Source organism: Mus pahari, chromosome 5 (assembly GCF_900095145.1).
Source record: "Mus pahari chromosome 5, PAHARI_EIJ_v1.1, whole genome shotgun sequence".
NCBI lineage: Eukaryota > Metazoa > Chordata > Mammalia > Rodentia > Muridae > Mus > Mus pahari.
The window spans coordinates 14580301-14588391 of NC_034594.1; the positions used below are offsets into that span (position 1 = coordinate 14580301).

At 41.5% G+C, this 8091-nt stretch overlaps 1 protein-coding gene across 3 annotated transcripts in view; it reads right to left on the reverse strand.

Annotated features, from left to right (window-relative positions):
* The window catches only part of Bend6 (BEN domain containing 6), a 59667-nt gene that overhangs the window by 17127 nt on the left and 34449 nt on the right, over positions 1 to 8091 (reverse strand). The window lies entirely within an intron of this gene.

Below are 8091 nucleotides of genomic sequence, written 5' to 3' on the forward strand. Positions count from 1 at the left end.
CCTGCCTCTGCCTCCCAAGTGCTGGGATTAAAGGTATGTGCCACCACGCCCGGCTCTCCTCATATTTTTTTCAAAACATGTACTTAACATTTTTTTATTCATGCATATGTGTGTGTGTGTGTACATGCAGGTACTGGTAAGGGCCAGAAGAGAGAGTCAGAGTCCCTGGAGCTGGGGTTACAGGCAGTGAGTTGGCCTGGTTTACTTGCTAGCAGACATAGCTAATTCTGATCTCATACTATCTACATGCCCACTCCATTGTAAATACTTCATCTGCTGCTTCCTGTTGTTTTAAACAAAATCTCAAATGTTCGATTCTACCAATAAAGACTTGGGAGTCATATGCTGAGGTGAAAGCGTGCCAGCTCAGAGAGGCAGGGAAAGCACCCAGCTGACCTCCCTCCTCAGCTGAAATCCCCAAAGGAAATTAAAAAAAAAAAAAAAGAAAAAAGAAAAAAGCTCTTCAGATTAATTTAAGGATAGTTTGGTCAATTATTAAAAGCAAAAATAAGGGCTGGATATCACTCAGTTGGCATAGCACTTGCCCTGATGCATGGGGTCCCAGGTTGCAGCCTCAGCACTGTATAAGAACGGATGAGGTGCAAGCCTGAATCCCAGAGTTCGGTAGGCTCAAAACCAAAAATGACCGCTGGTATTTTGATGAAGGAAGCAAGCTACTACTAGCCTCTTCAGGATGAACTGGCATCTTTTCTTCTTTTCTTTGACTGTGACATGCCTCTCAGTTTACACAGGCTTGTGTATTTCTCAGTTGTATGTTTTCCCTCACATCTCACACATTTACGCTGATTAGTCAACACTTAAAGCTACTTGTAATCAATAGGAATCATTTCTCTATTCTTTTTTTTTCTCTTTCCAGTCTACAAGAAAATAACCAGTTAAAAACCAGCAGTACTAAATACTGATATCTATTTCCTACCCTGGATTTATTATTATTTTATATATTCTATCTTTCCCTCTTTGTGTGTTTGTGTGTGTGTGTGTGTGTGTGTGTGTGTGTGTACAAGTATGGGCATAGGAAGACAACATGTGGGAATTAGCTCTCTTCTACCATGTAGGCTACAGGGATAGGACTCAGGGCTGCCAAAGACTCAGAGCCTTTACCCACTGAGCCATCTCGATGGCATCTATTTATTACTTTTTAAATAAAATAAGGTTTAATACCCAGTGTTCTTCCTCTCTACCCTCCCCCTCTCCTGACTACTCACAGAGACTCTCACGTTAACCCATTTCCTTGTTAGGTATGGACTAGTCTTCATAACCTGAAATAACTATAGTATACATACGTAACTATTTCTTGACTCCTTTGGATTAGAGAACTTCATCAATGTCATAAGGCAACCTAGGCCCCTTTACATTCTTCCCCTGATATGGGAACACACAGAGTTCATATATACAGCCACAGCCACACTTCCCTCCACTATCCTGCATTTTCCAGCAGGATTGCTAGTTTAACCAGTGCCATGCCTACCATAGATCAGTTTTCTGGATACCATATTTTTCTTTTCTTTTTCTGGGACTACTGTCTCATATGGGGGAAGCACATTCTACTTTTGGCTCTAAGGTAGAAAGTATTTAGCAAATATTTTTGAGATTTTATGTAATATTGTTACGTTACCCCTCTACTGGGTTCACAGTTTCATGCCTTATAGAATCAAGTTATTTCCCATTAGATGGTTGAAAGTATGGCTTAGCCCCCTTAGGAGTTGCAGAGTCCCTGGTGAGTCAGCTAATGCCATTTTGATTCCTGTCCTTAGCCTGTGACATGCTTGTTCTGTTCAGTCTGAAATTTCACAATGCTTTGGGCAACTACTTTTAATTCATTATATTGGGATGCAAGTGGTTTTTGTTTTTTGTTTTTGTTTGTTTTTTGTTTTTGTTTGGTTGGTTTGGTTTGGTTTTTTCGAGACAGGGTTTCTCTATATAGCCCTGGCTATCCTGGAACTCACTCTGTAGACCAGGCTGGCCTTGAACTCAGAAATCCGCCTGCCTCTGCCTCCCAAGTGCTGGGATTAAAGGCGTGCGCCACCACGCCTGGCTGCAAGTGTTTTTTAATCTTATAAAATGTTTAATAATATGCCTATATTTAAACGCAAATTTAATTAAAGTTAAAATCACTACTATTCACATCTGCCAATCAGTATTTATAACCCAAAGTACAATTTACTATGGGGAAATAGGCATTTATCTTTACTTGTGCTGCAAGGCACTCTGTGATTGCTAAGCAAGCCCTCCGTCACCACACTACACCCATAGCTCAAGTTCATAAATGGATTTGCTCTCAGGTGGTGTCTTCTGTTCTGGAAACGTACACCCTTTAGTTCTAGAAAGACACTGTGAATCCTTTAAAACATGGCTTCTATTTTTTTTAGGGTTTCTTGTTTGGGTGTTAAGACTAATTCTGAATTGGCTTAATAATGTTTATTTCCCTTTTATTTGTCTTCTTGCTCTAATATCCATAATATTTTCTTTTTCTTTTTTCTTTTTTTTTCGAGACAGGGTTTCTCTGTATAGCCCTGGCTATCCTGGAACTCACTCTGCAGACCAAGCTGGCCTTGAACTCAGAAATCCGCCTGCCTCTGCCTCCCGAGTGCTGGGATTAAAGGCGTGTGCTACCACGCCCGGCTTCCATAATATTTTCTTAACTTTCACTTCCAGATAGTTTATTGTGTTTCTAAGTTCTAGTTCTTTGGATATTCCTTTTGAGAATTACTGTTCTTGTTTCACGGATACAGAATCTTTTCTTGGTGGAGTGGTCTTCTAATACCTGCCTTGTTTCCATTTCCTGTTTCCCATGCCAGAACATTTTTGTGTATTATTTTATTTTTACATTTTAGGTATTCTATTCTGTACATGCATGCTTATGTGTGTATACATACGTGTGCCTTAGTGCACACGTGAAGGCCAGGGGAAGACCTTGTAGCAATCAGTTCTCTCCTTCCCCCAGTGTGGCTCTGGGGATCAAACTCAGGTGACAGGGCTTGGTGATGAGAGAATTTATCCTCTGAGCTATCTCATTAGTCTGTGCTAGAACAGTTTCTCAAGTAACCATACACTCTTTTACTTAGATGTACCCAACGTCCCTGAATCCACAGCTTTGATTCGGCTTCTCTTGAAAGAAAACCCGGCTTCTGATGTAGTCCAGAAATGACAGTGTACTTAAGAATGTGTGGTCTGAGCCGGGAGTGGTGGCGCACGCCTTTAATCCCAGCACTCGGGAGGCAGAGGCAGGCGGGTCTCTGCCAGGACAGCCAGGGCTACACAGAGAAACCCTGTCTCGAAAAACCAAAAAACAAAACAAAACAAAACAAAAAACAAAAAACAAAAACAAAAACAAAAAGAATGTGTGGTCTGGATGAGTCTTTGTGTAGGATTTTCTTCTGGTTTTCACGCCACTAATTTTTCATGAGTACGATTCCTACAGCTTTCATCAATTTGTCAGCATGGTTTTGGTTTATTTCGTTTTAATCTGTCCGCTGCTGTCCTTCACAGCTCACTGCAGGCTCAGTCATGGTATTGAGCATTTCCACTTGCCCAGGTCAAGTCAGTCAGCATTTATCACCTGCATGTCAGTTTCTACGATTACATCAGCATCATCTATGTGTGATCTTTTCTAGAGTTTTCTTCATCCTTGTGCTTCTGTCTATTTTAAATGTACTTTTGGTAGCATTTCAAGGTGGGAGGGAGATGAACACGTGTTTTTAAGTTCAGCTTTCTGAGATTGTTAGGTGCTAAGGAAAAGTGTAATTTACGAGTCTTTGCTGGAATCTCTTAGGTTGGAAGGCTTGAGCTTTAGGTGGACCCTGTACCCTGGCTATGTAGTCGCGCTACAGATTGAATACCACAAACTTCCTTTTGCATTGCACTCGCTTGCACTCGATAGCTCAGAGGATAAATTCTCTCATCACCAAGCCCTGTGACCTGAGGTTGATCCCCAGGATGGGTATGCTTGAAGTGTTACAACACACACACACACACACACACACACACACGAGAGAGAGAGAGAGAGAGAGAGAGAGAGAGAGAGAGAGAGCTCTTGCCCTTCAACGGTGGCGTATATATCCCACCAGCAAGCAGCTCTGATTCTAAGTCTACAGAGTAGCTGGGAAACTTACTGCATCTCCGATATCGTGCAGTCTCTTATTAGGGAGTTATTAAATCTTTGTCATTGTGAGAAAACGTCTGACCTAAACATCTTAAAAGGAGGACAGGTTTGTCTCCGCCCGCTGTTTCAGCGTCCCCGCCTACTGTTTCAGCGTCTCCGCCCACTGTTTCAGCGTCTCCGCCCACTGTTTCAGCGTCTCCGCCCACTGTTTCAGCGTCTCCGCCCACTGTTTCAGTGTCTCTGCCCACAGGCAGCTGATTCTGCTGCTTTTAGGCCAAGGCAGAAACGTGGTGGCAGGCAGGTACAGTGGGAAAGAATCTGCCTATTTCATGGTAGCCAGACAGCAGAGAGAGCAACAGGGGCCAGGACACATCCACCCTCTTATTTAATATTTATTTATTTATTATATGTAAGTACACTGTAGCTGTCTTTAGACACCCCAGAAAAGGGCCACCATGTGATTGCTGGGATTTGAACTCAGGACCTTTGGAAGAGCAGTCGGCGCTCTTAACCACTGAGCCATCTCACCAGCCCCCTGTTGTCAGATTTCTTAGTAGTAGCATCTGACTAAGGTGAGACGATATCTCAAAGTTTGAATTTGCATTTCTCTCATAGGTAAGGATGCTAAACACTTTTGAAAAATTGGTTGTTGGCCATTTGTGTTTTCTTTTGAGAACAGCCTGTTCACCTCATTAGATAATTTGTAGACTGGCAGTTTGTTTCTGTCTTATCTGCTTCTCATTGTGTTTTGTGAATTCTTTTTATTATTCCTCTGTCTGAAATACAGTTGGTAAAGATTTCCTCCCATTCCGTGGGCTGTCTCTTTGCTCTGTTACAGCTTGTTTGCTGTGCAGAAACATTTTCTCTTGATGCATTCCCACTGTATACTAGCAATGAACTCCAAGAAAAAGAAATTAGGAAGATTATCTTATTCATAATCTCTCAAAAAAAGTAAGGTTACTAAGAATAAGTTAAACTAAAGAAATGAAAGACCTTGGCAATGAAAACTTCAAGACACTGAAAATATAAATCAGAGACGACATTAGGCAGTGGAAAGACCTTCCACATCCCTAGATAGGTAAAAAATGGCTATATGTCAAAATTCGCCTACAGATTTAATTGTAATAACTATTTAAATTCAGATATCATACTCATGTATCTGGGGGGGGGGGAACCAATACAAGTATTCATATGGAACCAGAAGCGGTTTTGAATAGCCAGAACTATCTCAAGGGGAGATGGGTTCAGGCATAAGACTAGTGAGAACATGAGCTATGAGATCGGAAGCAAGGACGGAGAAACAGACTGATAAGCGGAGGCCATCTAATTTTTGGACAGAAATGGCAAAAAACATGCTATGGGAAAAAAGACTGCACATTCAACAAACGGTTCTGACAAGACTGGATTCCACCCCAGGACAGCGATACTGGATTCTTATCTTTGACCTTGCCCAAAAATCAACTCGAATACTGTAATTTAAAACCCCAAACACTGGAGGTGTTTAAAATTGCTGCAGGAAAACAGATGGACTGCTCTTCAAGGTATCACCAGGCATTTCTGAGTAGCACCCTCCAGTGGCCAAGAACTAGTCCCAAGAATTGGCAGGGGGGACTTCTGCAACTTTTTTTTTTTTCTCTCTTTTATTTTCTTTTTGAAACAGCATCTCAACATAGCCAAAGATGACACTGAAGTCCTGGTCCTCCTGCCTCTGTCTCCTATGAGCTGGGATTACAGGTGTGTCACCATGCCTGACTTAAGAAGTATTTCCATGAATAAAAGGAGGAAAATAAGGCAGAAAATCAAATGACTTAAAAGCTTTATTTTTATTTATTTTAAATTTTATGTATATGAGTATTTGCCTGAATGTATGTCTGTGAACCACATGTGTGCTTGGTGTTCACAAAGGCCAGAAGAGGGCATTGGGTCCCTGGAACTGGAATCACAGATGGTTTTAAGCTGCCATGTATATCCTGAGAATTGAACCTGGGTTCTCTGGAAGAGCAGTCAGTGCTCTTAACCACTAAGCTATTTTTCAGCTCCCTATAATTTGCTTTCTTTCCTTTGCTTTTTGTTTTTATTCTGCTGTCAATTTAAAAAAACCCAAAAAACAAACAAACAAACAACAAAACAAAACAAAACAAGATGAAGATGATACTAAGTTACCACTGCTGAGTTTCCCAGCTTCTGCCAGAAGTTGGATAGAGAACTTATCATTGTTTCATTCAATTTCCATAGTAACAAGTAAACAACATATTGACTCCATTTTGGAGATGAGATGAGGAAGTTGAAACTGGGAGAGAGGGCAGAGAAGAAGGACATGACCAAAGTATGATAGCTAGCAAACAGATCAGGCAGTGAAATCAAAGTGTTTGATCCTAAATCAGTGCTCTACTGGCACATCAGTCTAAGGTTTGGTCTTAGCTTTTCAGCATATTCAAAGCTTGAAACCAATTACATCAAAACGGGAATTCTGTCCTCTGAAAGCATCATCAAAAGACAACAACAATTATAAAAATGCCATCTTTAAAGTGAAGAAATAAAGGGCTAATGGCTTGTTAGTAGAATGAACATCCTTCTGCTCGCATGTGACTTTTACTTAAAGCAGTGAATTCTTACATTTGACATATATCTTAGGCAAAAGGACTCATTACCTGGACAACCTCTGACTTCACGTATCCTCTAGCCTGTATCATCCTGTCTGGTCCCCAAGCCTTCTGCAGAACTGTCCACATCATTTCCATAGTTATGGCCCTAGAGATGCTGCTATTAGGCCAGTCTGAATGGCTGTGGCATCTCCTAGTGGCTGGTCCTCACTTCCTTTCCTGTGCCACCTGTACCAATTCTGTACACAGAAGCACATTTTCAAAATGTTCTGTGTAGTTGGTGCTCTACATCATGGTGCTGAAGATAAAATAACTGCCAGTGAATCAGCAGTTTAAAAGGGACACAGGGCTAAACTGTAATTCTTGAAAAATATGAAGAGGTGGGGGTGTGGTGGTTTGAATATACTTGGCCCAGGGAGTGGCATTATTTGGAGGTGTGGCCTTGTTCGGAGAACGTGTGTCACTGTGGATGTGGGCTTTCAGACCCTCCTCCTAGCTGCCTGGAAGTCAGTCTTCTCCTATTTGCCTTTAGAACAGATGTAGAATTTGCAGCTCCTCCAGCATCATGTCTCCATGGACTCTGCCATACTTCCCGCCTTGATGATAATGGACTGAATCTCAGAACCTGAAAGCCAGCCCCAATGAAATATCCTTTATAAGACTTGCCTTGGTCATGGTGTCTGTTCCCAGCAATAGAAACCCTAACTAAGACAGGAGGCATGTTGGGAGGGGCTGGAAGGAGCTAAAAAGAGGAAATGGGTATTGGTATGATCATAATGCATATACATGCATCAAGTACTCAAGGAATAATGTAATTATAAAATAAACTGGAATGCAAACTCAAGATCCCACAGAGCAAGGAAACCATCACGTCAGGTTTTGTTTTTGTTGCGTTTTTAATCTCCTCAGACTGACCCTTCTCTTGGATTTGTTTCTGGAAGGTAGCATTTTAAGTGACTGTTGCCAACACAAACACTCGTGTGCCGCCTGTGGAGCCAGTAACCCCAGTGGCTCTGCAGATCACACAGTTTCCACTTTCTAGAGTTGTCCTGGCAGGAAGGGTGGGATGAGTGTATCTGGAAACCACAGTATGTTTATTTGACCTTACTCATTTTTCCCCCTCTGAGGCCCAGCAGGTAAGTAGCTTAAGTTCAGTTCAGTAATCTGTTGAATACCACTAAGTGAATACAATATTTGGTGCATTGCAAGACAATCTAAATTATCTCTGCAATAACCAGGTATGTCCTTATTTTTTTTGTTGTTGTTGTTGTTTTTTTTTTTTTTTTTTTTTTTTTCGAGACAGGGTTTCTCTGTATAGCCTTGGCTGTCCTGGAACTCACTTTGTAGACCAGGCTGGCCTCGAAC